The 20042-nt window shown below is 34.9% G+C and overlaps 1 long non-coding RNA gene across 2 annotated transcripts in view; it reads left to right on the forward strand.

The window, feature by feature from the left end:
- Positions 1-18171, forward strand: part of LOC121025204 (uncharacterized) — a 36555-nt gene extending 18384 nt beyond the window's left edge. Inside the window, exon 3 of one of the 2 annotated variants that reach the window (XR_005787976.1) lies at positions 18124-18171. This is a non-coding gene — a long non-coding RNA (uncharacterized LOC121025204). Of the gene's footprint in view, positions 1-3514; positions 3644-18123 lie in introns of those variants that run through there. The other variant, XR_005787975.1, reaches the window with a different exon arrangement.
- The last annotated feature ends 1871 nt before the right edge of the window (positions 18172-20042 follow it).

Genomic DNA, 20042 nt, shown 5'->3' on the forward strand with positions numbered 1-20042 from the left:
ACCTAAACCATCCTTTCAACTGCCTTTCTCTCTCTTTGCTTCAGCTTGTCTTTCACTGTTTTCCAGTGTTCTACTTTATCTGTAGTTTTGTCTGCCTTCACTCCCCCTTCTCTTTTCATATGTTCTCTTACTTTTAATTTCCTGGACAGATGATTAAGTCAGTTAGACTTACCTACTTGTTTTCTATATCTTTTTTTTTTTTTTCAAAGCTAAGTCTACTGCAATCTGTAAAGATGAATTGAAAGTCTCAGGAGGATTGTTTTTAATTTTACTTTGGGTAAGATAAATTTACCAACTAATCTAGTTATAAAAATCCTAGCTGAGAAAATGACTATCCAGCAGAGATTCTGTTTTCATAAAGATACAAAATACATTAACAGCATCACCCTCAGGCAATGTATTCAGACAATTTAATTGTATTCAGACAATGCCTGAAAACTTCAAACATCCCCAGTATACACATCAGAATAAATTTTGATGTTGAACATAATTTATACCTTTTTTACATTATTCACTTTAAGATTTCAAGTTATCTTGTTAGTAATTGACAAGATATGTTTTCTGTAGTTGCTAAACCCTTGAGACAAGTCTATAACTTTCTATTTTAAACAATACTGAAGTGGGGCGCCTGGGTGGCGCAGTCGGTTAAGCGTCTGACTTCAGCCAGGTCACGATCTCACGGTCCGTGAGTTCGAGCCCCGCATCGGGCTGATGGCTCAGAGCCTGGAGCCTGTTTCCGATTCTGTGTCTCCCTCTCTCTCTGCCCCTCCCCCGTTCATGCTCTGTCTCTCTCTGTCCCAAAAATAAATAAATGTTGAAAAAAAAATTAAAAAAAAAAAACAAAACAATACTGAAGTGAAAGGAACCCAGCATTTCTCCTGTCTACTCTCTCTCCCATTTTATATTCCCACCAGCACTATATGAACGATCCATTTCTCTATATATTTTCCAATACTTACACTCTAGAGGGTGTGAAATGATATCTCAAAATGGTTTTGATTTTAATTTCCTTGATTTTTATTTGATTTGAATTTCAATGGTACTGAACCAGATCTAAAAAAAGACATAGAATTATTGATTATTGATTGACTTTTCAAGGTGAAGAAGAAGAAAGATTAGAAAATATGCTCCCTTTTAATAATAATAAACATCACTTATAAAGCCAAAAAATGTTTTGAATACCCCCCCCCCTTTTAAAAAATACTGTCTCAGTACTGTTTACATGGCTAATTAAAAGTTGGGAATAACTGAAAGTCTGCACTCAGGACAAATCTTTATTTTCTTTCTCTCCACACCATTTTCATTTTTTCCTTAAGTTGAAGGATCTATTGCTTGGAAATATCCTTAGACAGAAGAGAGCTGAGTAACATACCCCTCTTCTTTTTCCCTCTACTTTCTGTGCACCACTGGTGTACATTAGTTTTTTTCTTGCTGCTGTAACAAATTACTACATGTTTAGCAGCTTAAAATAACACAAATTTATTATCTTACATTTCTGTAGGTCAAAAGTACAGTATGGGTCTCCTTAAGCTAAAATCAAGGTGTCAGCAAAGCTGGGTTCCCTTCTGGAGGCTCCAGGAGAACACTGTTTCTATGCCCATTTAGGTTGTTGACAGAATGCAGTTACTCATGGTCATAGGATGATATCTCCATTTCCTTGGCTGGCTGTCAGCTCAGGGCTGTTCCCAGCTTCTAGAAGCCACTCATGTCTTGGTTCACAAACCCTTTCCTTCTTATTCAGAGCTGACAACTCCTCTGCCTTCCTTTTCCACTTTTATTTTTTAGTTTTTTAGCTTTATTGAAGTATAATTGACAAAAAATTGTACAATTTTTAAGCTTACATCATGGTGATTTGATATATGTATATATTGTGAAAGGATTCCCACTTTCTAGATAATTAATATATCCGTTACCTCATGTAGTTATTTATTTACTTATTGTTTGCTAAAAACATTTAGGTTATACCCTCTTAGCAAACTTCAGTTCTACAATACAGTGTTATCAACACTTTTTTCATGAAATTGTTTTTTTCTCTTTTTGTATAGGTCCCCTATTTTAACCTATCTTTTGTTTCTCTACCTACGTTATAGTATTCTGTAGGCTTTGTTTGTTTTATGTCTTGTGTAAGGATCTGCATTTCTCCCTTAAAAAGTTATTAATTGCATGCTTACTTCACCCTGGAGAATGGTAGAGAGGAGAGAGGTTTGCACTGTGGTTGGTGATAATTCTTTCAATGAGAGTTCCCATTTCAATATAGGTCGTTTATTTGGGTCCATCACAGCAATTTCTTACTTCTCTGATATTTTAGGTGATTTCCCACCCCCACCATACTCCCATCAGTTGCTTAAGTAGCTCTGGGCTAAAGGAGAGGGAGGTCAGAGATTTACTATTTTGTTGGTTAGTATCTTTCCAATATACCGTGTCAGTGAAAAACTCATTCTGAGAAGCAATATTTAAGGAATAATTACCCACACAACTCTACTGGGTCTACTGCTCATTTGGTTATTATAAGGAACTCTTCTTCAGCAATTCTTTGCAGGGGGAATATTTAATGTCAGAGCTTTAATGGCCTTGTAGTCATGAGTCCATTATGTTACTGTTCTGTCAGTTAGCTTTTGCAATTTTTCCACACAACCTTTTCCTGCCTGCCCTAGTAGTGTTGTGTTCATGAGGTGCCCTGATATTTGGTCCAACATTATTCTTGGTGTGCCAGTGAGAGCATTTTGGGATGAGATTCACATTTGAATTGGTAGACTGAGCAAAGCAGATTTCTCTCTCTAATGTGATTGGGCCTTACCCAATCAGTTAAAGGATGAGATTAGAACAAAAAGACTGACTGTCCCAGAAGTAAGAGGGAGTTCCTTTTGCCTCACTGCCTTGGAGCTAGAACATCATTTTTCTCCTGCCTTTGGACTGAAACTGGAATATCAACTCTATCTGTATCTCAAGCCTGCTGGCCTTTGGACTGGAATTGCACCATCATCTCTCCCAGTTCTCAAGCCTTTGCACTTGGACTGACACTATGCCAATGGCTCTTCTTGGTCTCCAGCTTGCTGACTGAAGGCCTTGGGACTTGTCAGCCTCTAAATTTTTAAGACAATTCCTTATAATAAATCTCTTTGTGTGTGTAATATACATATATATTTTTATTTTTATTTATTTGTATATACATATATACATATATTACATACACGTACATACATACACAAATATAAAATCTCCTATTGGTTCTATTTCTCTGCAGAACCCTGACTACTACAGCCAGTATACTCATTTCTCTTTATGGTAACTCCTCTCCCCACCCCCACCTTGGGAAAACTTTTTTTTTTCTCTCATAACTCTTATGCAACCTATAACCACCCTTCTGATAGACACTAATCTCAGTGAGTGTTGAGGTACACTATCCCCCACCCTTCTAAGGAATGTTTTACTTTGTATATATGTTAAGGCTCTAGCCTCTCTACCACTACATAAGGAGTAGCCCTCCACTCACTATTTATTTTGCATTTTCTAGGCAATTCCAGTTGTGAAAGCAATATTTGGTCCTCCCTTATGTCTCCTCGCATCATAATTGGAAGTCAACTCTGATTTAGCTGGCATGTTTTCTCACTGAAAAAGAATAAATAAACCCCATGTTTCATCATTGCCTTGCTTTCTTCTCTGGCAGTGCCTCTGCTACACATACAAGTGAGAAAACTTGTTTTAGAGTTCTACAGAACTAAATTCAAGGCCAAGATATGTGAGGCACCTTATTTTCTTTCAAAGTCAGTGGTTCATTAATAAATGGGGATAATAATAGCACCTGGCTCATAAATTTGTACTGAATAAACAAGACAATGTGTATAATGCTTAGCACAAAGTCTTTGCCACATAGTAAATAATCAATACACTTTAATTAGTACTAATAGTATTATTATTCAGTAGACTAAGGCTATCAATGAAATTCTGTCCCTGTTACTAGATTGTTTCTTTATCTCTAAGATATATTTATTAGTCCTATATATGAAATGATTCTCTGGGAAATCTAGCTCATTTTTTACATCTATCTACAGAGAATACATATATTTATTGACAAGATTTGGAATAGGTTTTTAGTAAACAAAACTAATCTTTTAGAACCTCTGATGAATCGCGTTAAAAAACAGGAAGAGTTATTTATGGTACTAGGAGAAGCAATATTTCTTTTAAAGTACATGACTAAGATTTTCTACATGAAAATTCTGATAAAATATGAGGAAATTGCAAATTCAATATTCCAAAATTGACAACTGTATTATTAAGTCTCATAAAACAACCCCTGTCCTTGAGTTTCTAAGCAAAGAAAAAGTTATTAATGATGTTATATTCTAGTTGTTCAAGTAGATCTTTGCTTACATTTTGACAAAAGTCAACACTTATGCATGGATAAGCGTTAAAAGTTTTTTTTTCTTTTTTTTTAATGTTTATTTTTGACAGAGAGAGAGCGCGCGCCTGCGCTCGGGCGCGGGCGCAGGCGCGCGCGCATGAGTGGGGGAGGGGCAGAGAGAGAGGGAGACAACAGAATCCGAAGCAGGCTCCAGGCTCTGAGCTGTCAGCACAGTGCCCCACGCGGGGCTCCAACTCACAGACCGCGAGATCATGACCTGAGCCAAAGTCAGACGCTCAACCAACTGAGCCAACCAGGGTCCCCAAAAGTTTTTTCTATATACACACACATGTGTTCACAGTATTGAATAGAAATCAAAATGGAACAAATTTTGATGCTGATCATCATTCATACTTTTTTTTTTTTTTTTACTTTCTTCACTCTAAAATGACCCAGACCTGGGATTCGAATACTGCGTCTCTAGTTATCAGTTACATCATCTTAGGCAATGGAATTACTTTTAAAACAAGGGTATAGTTATGAATCATGTCTGCGTGTCCATATTCTTTATACTATTTATTTACTTTTGCAGTTAAATTGTGCACATATACATAGAGTAAAAGAAGTCATATTTTTAAACTGAATATATTGTGGGGCACTTGTTAGAGGGCCGGTCTTTAGCAAAAAGACAAGATAATTAGAAATTAGTAGCTCACATATTTCTAGACTTCTGGGTTCAAATATGTTTCCAATTGTTATTCAAAAAAATCAGTTTGACTGTAACAGCCCCAAACCATGATTTTGTCTGCTTACATGAAAATATAGAAATGTTGTGATAGATCATCCTCAGGCAAGTAACATACCTGTTGAACAAAACATTTTCATGACTATTTTACAAGAGATACGTTGTCTCTCAAAATATATTTTCTACTATCAATTATCAATTCTGACTAAAGAATGTAACTAGTAGGTCTTATTTACTGTGACCCACTAAGATGACTGGGTAGGGTAAGTGGCATTGTGGTTTTTATCTGTGGATTCTTGCCATCCTCAGGGTTGTGCTGGACCATGGCAAATCAAGACAGCTGAATACATTATTCCTATTCTATTATCCTGTGTGTGTCACTATGCAGATATAGCTTAATAATAGTAACAGCAACATATTTTCTCTATATCCTCTAATACTTACATGATGAGTATATTCTATTTCACAGAAGTATTCCATTTTATTGAATATACTGGGAGGAAATGAATCTTTTCCTAGAAGCTGGGACTTAGGATCTTTTCCAAAGTTTCTAGAATATAAATCTACGTAGACATTTGCGTGCAAATTGAGGATTTCCAGATTAGAAGTATGTCAGAGAAGCAAGTTCCATCAAATATAACTTTGGCCTTTTCCCCCTTTAACCAGCTCTCTGCAAGTGATAAGCTTTTAGTAAAGGGAAATTTTGACATTTAGAGAGAAACATTCATGGAGATGCCTAGTGTGGAGAGGAAGAGTGTTCCAGGCAGTAATTATTATCTAATTTAGTGAGATAGTTCTGGCTTATTTTATATGACTGCATTTATAAGAATGTACACAGGCATTCTGACATGCTGTTTCATATTTGTCAGTCTCTCTAGAAGTCACAATATTCTTGTAATTTCTCTGTAGTAACATTTCTTTCAACCTTGTTGGCCCTTGGATCTGCATATGCAATTTTTGTAAGAACTACTGCATAAGCTTTAATAAAAAGTCATAAGTCTTCCTCAATATCATGAGGAAATAGCATCATTTTGAATCTAGAAAATACATTGGTACAAGAAAATCCTCCATACTCCTGCTGTAGTTTTTACCTACTCCAGCAGTTAACATAAACTTGAATGCCTGGAATCTGTAGAAAAGAATAGTTGTTTGGCAGACATTTGATCCTGCCCTGATTGTGTGAACTTGGCAAGTTTTAACCTCTGAGTGCCAGGAATAGCTTATTAATCTGCTTTGTGTGAGTCTGTTAAGAAGATGAACTTTAGCCAAAAACATCCTACATCTATTATTATTGGTATAACAAAATCCCAGTATTATTTGTATGAGTAATAGAATCATACAGGGAGAATAAAGTAATATTATTTAGTGAGTGATTATGTTTTGTAACTTAAAATTTAAGTCTTCATTAATAACACTTGTTTTCATATTTGCATGGAGAGAACATACTATATATATTTTATTATTTTAGCCTTGCCATCCCAGGTACAGCAGACAAGTTAACTGGTGGATACCCCCAGGTGTCATTACTTCTTCAGGCACAGGGCCACAAGGGGTCTCACTCAAACTTCCTGTCCTTCTTGGCATCATATGTGCATGCCAGTAACTCCAAACTACAGAAAGAGGGATGGATGGGCTGGGGAAGTCTGTATTCACACAAACATAGAGGTGTCAGAATCCCATGGGCAGGAAGTTGGTGAGAAGCAATGAGTGAATTAATTGGTCTTTCTGAACTGGCAGGCAGATTCCCTTGAAATGGTCCCAGGACTTGACTTCTTAGCACAACTTGGGGCACAGAGAGGGACATGTGAGGGAAACAAGGAGTAGCTGGTGTCTATCCATCTCCAAAACAGAGTACCTAACTCCCCTGAGGTCAGATCTCACAGGAACTCAAAGTGTCATAGAGACTCCAAAATTGCAGGGACTCATTAGCCATGTCATTCAGGGCAAGGAATGAGGACATACAATATTGATGTGTGTTTTGAACATAGATCTGGAAATTGTGTCAAATTATTTCCTGACAATCTAGGCTTGAAACCTCACAATAATTTTGCCTACTTCACTTTCACACACACCCCAACTGAATCAATTGCTAAACCTCTTCTTATATTTTCTTTATATTCTCAAGCCCATTTCTTTCCTTTGAGGGACCCTAGACTTTGTCTCATTTTAAATTCCAATTTGGCCATCTACTAATTGCATAACCTTGGGAAAATACTTAATCTTTCTAAATCTCAATTTCTTTGTAAAATGTAGATAATAAGATGGTTGTGCTTCTATATATCCCACAAAATGTAGGCAGGCTTTTATTCTGCGCAAATTTGTTAAATTAATGAGTGTCTCTCTACCCAAATTAAAAAAAAAAATGACTCATCTTAATTTGGTACTGTGGCCCTAGGATTATTAACCAATGTCATTACAGACTTTTACTACTTGGCCTTAAATGTTGCCCTGCTTGCTATAACATTTTGCATAGCTTTCAATTTATCCTTTCTTTTTTTTTAAAGAGTCAACAACCATCACAGCTGCAATTATTTTTATTGCATACTTACTAGGTATCCAGCAGAGTTAGAAGTTATGTAGAATATGGAAGTGTATGCTGCTTTTCCTGTATTTAATGAACTCAGAATCTAATTATGGAGGTAGGAAACAAATAATTTATGCATGAAAATTTTAATAGCAATGCAAAATTGTCTGAAGGATACACAAGAAACTGTTAACGGTAATTACTTGAATGAGGAAGGGGGATTTACTGTTTGTGTATACACTAAGTCATACATTGTTATTGTTCATGTTTCTGTACTGTTATTACATAATTTTTTACATGATGTTTTTACATCGAATTCATTAAAATGTGATATATAAATATAGTTTATAGCTAAACTCAATTTTTTTTAGCACAGAATATAAATGCATTTCCAAGGAGGGAGTGAACTTCTTCCCTCATTATTTATATGGAAAAATTTGGGGGTGCCTGGGTGGCTCAGTCAGTTAAGCGTCTGACTTCAGTCATGATCTCATAGTGAGTTTGAGCCCTGTATTGGGCTCTGTACTGACAGCTCAAAGCCTGAAGCCTACTTTTGAGTCTCTTTCTCTCTCTCTCTCTCTCTGCCACTCCCCCACCTGTGCACTTGCTCTCTCTCTCAAAAATAAATATAACTTTAAAAAAATATTAAAAAAAATTGTGGAGCATTTCACCAATACCATTAATGGGGCTAGACTGTGGGGATGAAAAGGTGAAAAATGTCTTGCTTATTCTTTAAGAAAGCCTGTACTGGGGCAGGAAGATAGCCAACAAATACAGTAAAATTGAATAGGGACTATAATTAGGGTATGCACATGTGGGTTCAGCTTTCCGCTTTGTCCTTCAAAGTCGATGGCAGCAGAAAGAATTACTCAGGACCCTACACAAGTCAAAAGAGATGAGAGGGAGGCTAAGGGAAGTCTCCCCAAGCTGCTCTCAAGCTCCCATATTTATTAAGCATACATTTTGGGAGACAATATATAATACATCAGTGGGCTACATGCCAGTAAGAACATATTGAAAATATTCACAAAACCAAGTTAAGGCGTTCCCAAGACTTCAAAAGAGCAGATGTAGAAAACAGGGTAGGAAACAGGATAAAATATTCCATGTGATAACATGATCTAAGGAATTTATGAGCACAGGCAGGACCTAACCCCTAGAAATACATTAACTAAATAAGATACTTTCCCTAGATATACATGAACTAGATAGGCAAAGTGCAGCCTGCTGTTTTCAGCAAGACCAGAAAGCAGTGTTCTGCTTTGCAATGGGTTCCCTATAATCTCCTAAGCGAGTATACGGCTGATTGAGTTTCCACATGCACATGGAATACATGGGAACACATTTGAGAGTCTTATTCATTAAATCACTTAAAATTTTGTGCTGGGCTCTATACTGAATAGAGAGACTCTCCTCTAGAAGTACATTATAAAAGAGCAGTGCAAAATCTTTGATGTAGCTTGGAAAGCCAGTATAAACAAACAAGACATATTTCACCCTGCCTTACCTAGCCCATATCATTATTCGTCTTAAAAAAAATAATACCCCAGTTCTAGCATGCCAATAATGTTTTGACCAGGTCACCTGATCACCACAGCAGTTTCATCTAAATCCCACAGCTTACTCTTCTGAAAGTCCCTGCTATTGGCTGATTAGCCTCTGAGGAAGATGAAATACATAGATATTACAAATTCCAGGGAGAGAAATTGGGTTTATCTCATGTAGTGGATAATTACATTGACAGCTGTTGCAACAGAAATGTTGGTATAATAAAAAAAAAATTAAGTCCTAGCTAAGAACTTATTTATTTTAGTCAATATCCAGTCCAAAAATGTCTGTTCCAGTGTGCCACAAGATTTAAGTTAGATGAATTGCAATAATTTCTAATGTGTTTTCTCTGAAAATCTAGATACATATATTTTTAAAAGTTTGTTTTATGTTAGTTTTTATATAACTAGTTTGGTTTGACCTATTTATGCTGAAAATAAAGAACAATTATGAATTTTTTCCTGTGGGGAAATGATTTCTGAGATTTTCACAGCCTAATCACAGTTCCCCACTGAAAGTATACATTGCACATACTTGCCAGAATATTTTTAGAGGCAGAAGAAGATATACAAGGTACTTCAATTGTATAGTGGTTCAATGTTGAAAATGAAGGTTCTAGTCATTATTTAGTGAGAAACTGTCACAGAGGATGAAAGTTAAAACTTGAAATCAGTTAACTCAGTTCAATACTCAGCTATAGTAAGTTTGTTGTTATTGTTGGTAGTAATCTTCTGCACTCTTTTCTCCTACAATAAAACCAGCATGCAAAGCTTTAGTTTCATGAATAAAATAGATGAGAATTTATCCAAACCAGTTTTAGTAAGTACACAATGAATTGCAGATAGACAAAAGTCTGGCAACATACTCTGTTTACATAAATTACAGGAACAAGATTTGTGATTCTGTATATTTCATACATGGTATTCAAAGTTTATTAAACCTTCATCAATGCTGTTACCTACAAAACAGGTAAACAAGAAGTTCTAGAGATAAATCCCAACCTTGAAAACAGAAACTTTATTATAATTGATCCATGGTGCCCGCTCTTAGAGATGGAAAATGTCACGAGTCTTGGCAAGGATGTGGAGAATTTGGAACCCTTGTGCACTGTTGGTGGGAATGCAAAATTGCGCAGTTGCTATAGAAAACGGTATGGAGGATCCTCAAAAAATTAAAAACAGAACTACCATAAGATCTACCAACCCCACATCTCTTTCACTTTCAAAAAATTGAAATCAGGATCTGAAAGATATCTTTGTACTCCCAAGTTTATTGCAACATTATTCACAGCAGCTAAGATGTAGAAACAACCTAAATGTACATCAACAAATGAATGGGTAAAGACGATGTGGTATATACATACAATGGAATATTATTCAGCCTTAAAAAGGAAGGAAGCTCTGCTTAATGCAACAACATGGATAAAGCTTGAAGTAAAATGTTAAGTAAAATAAGTTAGTCATAGAGGACAAATACTGCATGATTACACTTACATGTAATCTAAAATAGTCAAACTTCTAGAAGCTAGAGAATAGAATGCTGGTTGCCAGGGGCAGGGAAATGTAGAAAATGGGGAGTTGCTTATCAACAGGTGTAAAGTTTCAGTTATGCAAAATGAATAGGTTCTAGAGATCTGCTGTACAACACTGTGCATATATTTAACAATACTGTATTATACACTTAAAGGTCTGTTAAGAAGGTAGATCTCATTTTAAGTGTTTTTACCATAATATAAAACATTTTAAAAGGGTAGAGAAAGGCAAGTTTTACTCCAAGTCCATTATAGTACCTTTTCATTAATCAGGTTAATGCTATCAGTATTTTTAATCTTAAAAATATATGTGTTCTCTTGTAGGTATCATAACATATCAGGCATTTTTCCTGTTGTTTCATATGTTAATCTTAATTGTTTTAGAACTCAAGCTTCTTTTTTTTCCTACTTTGTTGAAATATAATTGACATATTAATTTTAGGTGTACAACATAATGATTTGATACACATATGTATTGTGGAATGATTACTACAGTAAATTTAATGGACATCTATCACCTCACATATTACATTTTCTTCTTGTGATGAGAACTCTTAAGATCTGCTTTGTTAGCAACTTTCAAATTTATAATGCAGTATTGTTAACTGTAGTCACTATGCTGTACATTACATACATACATACCTAGCACTTAGTTATAACTGGAAGTTTTTACCTTTTGACCACCTTCAACCAGGCCTCTTTCTGACTTAAAATGGATCTTATAACAATGGACCAGGATGTTTAGGAATCTCTGTGGCAAGAAATACAAAATTCAGTAATCCAACTGTTTAATTTTACTTAAAATTCTGAAATACAGATATCTAAACAAGAAGAATATGAACACAGTAGCATCTGTCATTTTGGTTTCTAAGAGCTGAATACCTCTATATTCCATACCACAGTAGTCTGAAATAATTTGGACTCAGCCTAGAAGCACACACATAAATAGTTGTCCATAATTTTTATATTGCTAGACCACATGTCTGCTGAATACTGTATGACATTGAACTGTTCTATTTCTTTATATTTTCCTGAGGCATATGTGCATTTAGGTTGCCTAAGTAGAAGATAGCATGTTTAAATTATTTAAATATATAAATATACATATATTCCATTGCTAAAAGCGTAAGGTATTAAAAAATCTTTATAATAGGAAGTTATATATTCAGACTAGGTGTGACATCAAACTTGTGAATTTAGAAAAGTGAAACCTATTTTGAAACCAGATTTAAATGTTTGTTGCTTTAAAGTTTTGTCTTAAAAATGTATGGAAGATGTTTAATATTATACTGAAACAACCTAACAAGCTGAATTATATGACAGATATATAACAGCTGGTAGGAAGTGTTTAATTCTACACAAAAGTAGAATTTATTATTATCTAATATGTGTTTATCTAACATTTATTAAGATGTGCCAAAAGCTCTGTGCTAAGTTCCTAAGACTTTAGCACTGTGCTAGGTTCCTAAGACTTTAGCACTTAGCACTTTGCATGCTGTGTTAGTTAAATGGAATATATTGTGATTCCACGGGTAGAAAGAAGAATAGGAGGCATGGATGAAATCAATGTGGCAGAAGTATTGCTTCACTTTCTATAATAACGTAATCTCTGAATCTTAGCCTCCCATTCCACAAGTTAGCGGAAATTTAAATTTTCATGTTTAGGGTTCCCTACCCTATGGAGATTATGTCACACTTTTAGAGTCTTATGCCATAACAATATTTTAGGTAAGAGTCTGTTTTTCAGATATCTGACTATTCCGATACCACAGAGATGCCCATTATCCCAGCCTAAGTGACTATCAAGTATTGGGAAAAACACCTGATTTTGTGCCAAATCTGGACACAAACTTTGCAGAGGCTTGAACTCCCGTGCCAGGGGTCACATGCACGCATGCACATACACACATACACACACCAGCAATTCCTCTCCAGGAATTTTTACCTCTTGTACAGTGCTGATAAGAAATAGAACTCAGGGAACCTCAGGAATCTTTCTCTCTCCTCCTCCAGACATTAGAAGTTGTTTTTTTTTTTTATTTCCTACTTTCTCTGGTTTGTATATATATGGCCATACTTCAGAAGAACCCAGGAATCTCATTTGTTCAGTGCAATGTAGCAGTCAGGTGTTTAGGCCCTTGAATCAGGTAATATCTAAGTTCAAATTCCCACTTCTACCAATTGCTGACTGTATGACTTTAGGCAAGTAATCCTACCTGTTTGGATCCTCATCTTGTAGAGTAAAAAAAAAAAATGCCTACTTACAGGGATGTTGTAAGGATGAGATAATTCAATGTATGACCAACTTGCTTTTTCATACATTTTCTCACAAAGATCATTCTTCCTTTATAACTATAGTGCTGTGTGTGTGTGTGTGTGTGTGTGTGTGTGTGTGTGTGCATCTTTTCTAGGCATAGGAACATTTTCTTTCTTTGATCCTGATATCTGAATCTGGTTCACACAACCAGGCTGGTCTTTTCAAGCTGTGCTTTCCTCATGTGTATGGACATGGGGATAAAATTTCAAGAAAATGTAGTTTTTGCAGGATCCTTATCATTGTCTACCTATAAATTTCCTTCAGGGTATAACCACCCCAAATTGATCCAAATCAAGTTAAGGATGGTGACCTGAAGTGACAACGTGAGGAGTAAACAAAGAAGTTTCAGAGCCATATGTCAGATCCAGCTGGATAAAAGACCTACTGCCCTGCAAAGTGCAGCTGTAGGTCGCAGCTGTAATAGATAAGAGCCTCTTCCACCCTTGCACTGCAACTTCACATTACACTACCCAGATGAGAGCTCTACACACCCCTGTGCCATAGCCCCACCACAGCAAGAACACACAAGCAGTTCACATAGGGGATGTCCCTTAAATGCTTGGTGGCTAGTGGGGAAACATGATTCCGAGGCCCATGAGGCTTCTCATATACAAGGCAAATCCTTTAAGACACAAAGAGATAGCTGATTTGCCTAATACATAGGAATAAACACAAAGAAAAAAGCAAAATAAGGAGGCAGAATAATATGCTTCAAATGAATAGATAAGACAAAACCTATGAAAAAGATCTTTATGAAATAGAGATAAGCAATCTACATGAAAAATAATTTAAAGTGATGGTCATGAAGATTTTCAGTGCACTTGGAAGCATAATGAGTGACCACACTGAGAACTTTGACAAAGAGATAGAAATACAGTTCACCCTTCAATGACTCAGAGGTCAGGGTGCTGACACAGAGTTGACAATCTATGTATATCTTTTGACTCCCCAAAAATGTAACTAGTGATAGCACTACTGATCATAAGACTTACCAGTAACAGGAACAATTGATTAAGACATATTTTGCATGTTATATGCATTATATACTATATTAGTACAATAAAGTAAGCTGGAAAAAAGAAAATTTTATTAAGAAAATGATAAAAAAGAAGAAAATACATTTATAATATCATATAGTTCCTTCACAGTTCAAATCCATATTGTTCAAAAATCAGATATAATAAGAAAGTACCAGACAAGTTACAGAGCTGAAAAATACAATAACTGAACCGAGAACCAGCACACTGGATGAAGATGAAGAACAGATCTGCAAGCTGGAAGACAAAACAATGGAACTCACTTAGACAAAACAGCATAAAAGGAAGAGGAATTCTAAAAGTGAAGATACTTAAGGGATTTTCAGGACAACATCAAGCAGAATAACATTCACATTATAGGGATGGTGGAAGGAGAAGAGAGGGAGAGCCAAAAAACTTATTTGAAGAAATGATGCCTGAAAACTTCCCTAATCTGGGAAAGAAAACAGATGTCTAAGTCCAGGAAGCCCAGAGAGTTCCAAATAAGAAAAATCCAAAGAGATCCACATCAAGACACATCATGCTTAAAATGGTAAAAGTTGAAGATAGAATTTTAAAAGCATCAAGAGGAAAACAACTTGTTATGCATAAGGGATACCCTATAAGATTATCAGCAGATTTTTCAGCAGAAACTTTGCAGGTCATAAAGAAGTGGTGTGACATATTCAAAGGGCTGGAAACAAAAACAAAACAAAATTTTTCTAGCCAAGAATTTTCTACTTGGCAAGGCTATCATTTAGAATTGAAGGGGGAGATTAAAAGTTTTAAAGACAAACAAAAACAAAAGGAACTCATCTCCAGGGCAACTGGGTGGCTCAGTCAGTTAAGCATTTTACTCTTAATTTTGGCTCTGGTTGTAATCTAACAATTAGTGAGAGCAAGCCCTGCATTGAGCTCCCTGCTGAGAACACAGAGCCTGCTTGGGATTCTCTCTCTCCCTCTGCTCATCCCCTGCTCATACTCTCTCTTTCTCTCTTTCTCTCTCTCTCAAAATAAATAAATAAACTTTAAAAAAAAGGAAGTCATCACCACTAAACCAGTCTTACAAGAAATGTTAAAGGGATATCTTTAAGCTGAAAAGAAATAGCACTAATTAATAACAAGAAAACACATGAAAGTAAAAATATTACTGGAAATGATACATATATAGTAAATATAGTTTATCAATCACTTATATAGCAAGTATGAAATTTAAAGGACAAAAGTAGTAAAATTAACTAAAACTATAATAATTATTTAAGGGATCCATAAAATAAATATTTGTGAAATGTGATTAAAAATACAAAATGTAGCAATGGGAGTAAAAATGTAAAGTTTTGGAATGTGTTCATATTTAACTTCCTTTCAACTTAAAATATACTGTTAGAGGTGCCTGGGTGGTTCAGTTAGTTAAGCACCTGACTCTTGATTTCTGCTCAGATCATGATCTCATGGTCATGAGATTGAGCCCCACATTAGGATCTGTGTTGGATGTGGAACCTGTTCAGGATTCACTCTCTTCCTCTCCTTTTCTGCCCCTCCCCTGCTCTCTCTCAAATGTGTTCTCTCTTTCAAGAAAGAAAGAAAGATCAGTCAAATAAAACTGACGTATATATAAGATGCTACTTGGGAACCTCAGGGCAACCACCAAGCAAAACTTTATAGTAATGAGAAACCCATCAAACCACAAGGGAGGAGAGAAGGAGAAGAAGAAAGGAACAGAAGGAAAGTACAAAAAACATCCATAAAACAATTAACAAAATTGCAATAAGTACATCCTAATCAATAATTATGTTATATGTAAATGGACTAAATTCTTCAATCAAAAACCATAGAATGTTTGAATGAGCTAAAAAAGACACATCTATATATTACTTACAAGAGATTTACTTTAGAAATGAGGACACACAGAGACTGAAAGTGAAAGAATGGAAAAAGATACTCCATACATATAGAAACAAAAAGACAGTTGGTATAATAGTCATATCATACAAAATAGACTTTAAAGCAAAGACTATAGTAAAAGACAAAGAAGACCATTACATAATGATAAAGCGATCAATCCAATAAAAGATATACCACATAAATTTATATGCACCTAACATAGGAGTACCAAATATATAAAGCAAATATTAATGGAGATAAGGTAGAAATTGACAGCAATACATTAACAGTGGAGGATTTTAACACCTCACTTACATCATTGGATAAATCATCTAGACAGAAAATCTGTAAAGATAAGTCAACCTTAAAAAAACATATTAAACTAGATGGACTTAATAGACATATGCAGAACACTTTATCCAAAATCAACAGAATACACATTCTCCTCAGGTGCATATAGAACATATTCAAGGAGAGATCAAGTGTTAGGTGACACGCACACACAAGTCTCAATAAATTCAAAATATTGAAATTATATCCAGCATAGTTTTTGACCACAATGGCATATAATTAATCAATTACAAGAAGAAAGCGAAAAAACACAAAAATGTGGAGATTAAGCAACATGCTACTGACCAGTCATCAAACAAATCAAAGGAGAAATAAAAAATACCTATGGACATATGAAAAAAAAAACACAGCATATAAAAATCTATGAGATGCAGAAAAAGTGGTTCTGAAAGGGAAGTTCATAACAATAAAGAAACAATGAAGGGACACCTGGGTGGCTCTGTTGATTGAGCATCTGACTTCCACTAAAATCATGATCTCACAGTTTGTGAGTTTGAACCCTGCCTCAAGCTCTTTGCTTGAGCCTGGAGCCTGCTTTGGATTCTGTGTCTCCCTCTCTCTCTTGCCCCTCCCTTACATGTAATCTCTCTCTCTCTCTCTCTCTCTCTCTCTCTCTCTCTCTCTCTCTCTCATAAATAAACATTAATTTTTTTAAAAAAAGAAAAAATAAAGAAAAAATCAGATAAACAGTTTAATTTTACACTTAAAGGAACTAAAAAAAAAATGAACAACAAAGCCCCAAATTAGTAGAAGGAATAAAATAATAAAGATCAATGGAAATATAGAGAGACTGAAAAATCAATAGAAAATGTCAATAAAACAAAGAGCTGGTTCATTGAAAATATAAACCAAACTGACAAACAATTAGTTAGACTCACTATGAAAAAGAGAAGTCTCAAATATATAAAATCAGAAATGAAAAGAAAGTTAAAACTGATAACACAGAACTACAAAGGATCATTAAAAACTGTAAACAACTCTGTGCCAAGAAATTGGACAACCTAGTAAAAGAATTGATACATTCCTAGAAACATACAATCTTCCAAAACTGAATCATGAAGAAATAGAAAATGTGAATAGATTGATTTCTATTAAGGAAATTGAATATGTAACCAAAGTCTTCCTCCAAAATTGAAGCCCAGAACCAGATGGCTTTACTGGTAAGTTCTAAAAAACATTCAAAGATTTAATACCTATTCTAAAACTGTTCCAATGTATCAAAGTAGAGGAAATGCTTCCAAATTACTTTTATAAGGTCACCATTACCCTGATACAAAAACCAGACAGGAGGCCACAAAAAGATTAAGAGTCAATATCCCTGATAAATATAGATGTAAAAATCCTCAACAAAATATTAGCAAACTAAATTTAAAAATATATTAAGGGAATCATAAACCACGATCAGTTGGGATTTATTCCAGGAATGCATGAATGGTTTAATACCCATTTTCAATCACTGTGATATACCACCTTAACAAAATGAAAGATAATCATATGATCATCTCAACCAATGCAGGTAAAGCATTTGACAAAATTCAACATCGTGATAAAAATGCCCAACAAAGTGGTTATAGAAGGAATGTACCTCAACATAATAAAAATCATATACGACAAGCCCACAGCTAATCTCATACTCAATGGTAAAAAACTGAAGGATTTTCATCTAACATCAGGAACTACCCAAGGATGCCTACACTTACCACTTCTATTCAATATAGTACTGGAAGCCCTAAAGACAGCAATATAATAAGAAAAAGAAATAAAAGCCATCCAAATTGGAAAAGAAGTAAAACTCACAATTTGTAGATGGCATGATATTATATATAGAAAATTATTTTTTTTAATTTTTTTTTATTTTTGAGAGAGAGAGAGACAGAGCATGAGCAGGGGAGGGGTAGAGAGAGAGGGAGACACAGGATCCAAAGAAGACACAGGATCCAAAGAAGGCTCTAGGCTCTGAGCTGTCAGCACAGAGCCCATTGTGGGGCTCAAACTCATGAACCATGAGATCATGACCTGAGCCGAATCTGGTGCTCAACCTGACTGAGTCACCCAGGCGCCCCAATATTATATATACAAAATTCTAACATCTACACCAAAAGAAATTTTAGAACTAATCAATAAATTCAGTAAAGTTGCTGGGTACAAGATCAATATACAGAAATCTGTGCTATTTCTATGCACTAATAATGAACTATGTGAAAGGAGAATTAAGAAAGCAACCACATTTGCAATGGAACCAAAAAGAATAAAATACCTAGGAATAACTTTATCCAAAGAGGTGAAATTCCTGTATGTTGAAAACCATAAGGCACTGAAAAAAGAAACTGAAGAAGACACAAATAATGAAAAGACATTCTGTGTTCATAAATTGGAAGAATTAATATTGTTAACATGTCCATACTACTCAGAGCAATCTACAGATTCAATGCAATCCCTGTCAAAATACCAACAGCATTCTTTCAAAGAACTAGAACAAATAATCCTAAAATTTGTATGAAACAACAACAAAACCAAATATTCAATATAATCTTGGGAAAGAACAAAGCTGGAGGTATCCCATTTAATCATTTCAAACTACACTACAAAGCTATCGTAATCAAAACAGTATAATATTGGCATAAAAATAGACACATGGATCAATGGAACAAAATAGAGGCCCAGAAATAAACCTACATATATATGGACAATTAATTTATGACAAAAAAGCCAGGAATGTATGATGGAGAAAGAATATGCATAAATTGGTGCTGGAAAAGCTAAACAGTCACATGCAAATGAAACCAGACCACTCTCTTACCCTATACAAAAAATTAACTCAAATGGATTAAAGACTTGAATATGAACCCTTGAAACCATAAAATTCCTAGGAAAAAAAATCATAGGTGGCAAGCACCTTGACATTGGTCTTAGCAATGTATTTGTGTATCTGATGCCAAAGGCAAGGGAAACAAAAGCAAAAATAAACAAATGGGATTATTTCAAACTACTTCATTATACACAATGAAGGGAGCCATCATCAAAATGAAAAGGCAACCCTCTGAATGGGAGAAGATATTTTCAAACTATATATCTGAAAATGGGTTGATATCCAAAATATATAAATATCATACATCTGAACAATGAAAATCAAATAACCTGATTTAAAAATGTGCAGATAATCTCAATGAATATTTTTCTAAAGAAGACATACAGATGATGAGCACTGGGTGATGTATGGAATTTTTGAATCACTGTATTATACACCTGAAACCAATATAATACTGTATTTTAACTAACTGAAATCAAAATAAAACTTTTAAAAAGAAGACATACAGATGACTAATAGATACATAAAAGATGCTCAATACCACTAATCATCAAGAAAATGCAAATCTAAACCACAGTGATATATCAACTTACATTAACCAGAATGACTATTATCAAAAGGACACAAAAACAAGTTTTGGTGAGGATGTGGAGAAAAGGAAACCCCTGTTCACTGTTGGTAGGGTTGTACATTGATGCAGCCACTATGAAAAACAATACTGGAGATTCCTCAAAAAAAATAAGAATTGATCTACCATATGATTCAGCTTTCCCACTTCTGGTTATTTGTCAAAAAATATGAAAACACTAATTCAAAAATATATATGCACCCCTATGTTCATTGCAGCATTATTTATAATAGCCAAGATGTGGAAACAATATAAGTGTTCATCCTTAGATGAATGAGTACAGAAGCTATGAGATAAATGTATGTATGTATATGTATATATACACTTACCCATTTATCTATGGA

The sequence above is a fragment of the Herpailurus yagouaroundi genome, unplaced genomic scaffold, assembly GCF_014898765.1.
Source record: "Herpailurus yagouaroundi ecotype Mexico unplaced genomic scaffold, PumYag 67555, whole genome shotgun sequence".
Taxonomy (NCBI): domain Eukaryota; kingdom Metazoa; phylum Chordata; class Mammalia; order Carnivora; family Felidae; genus Herpailurus; species Herpailurus yagouaroundi.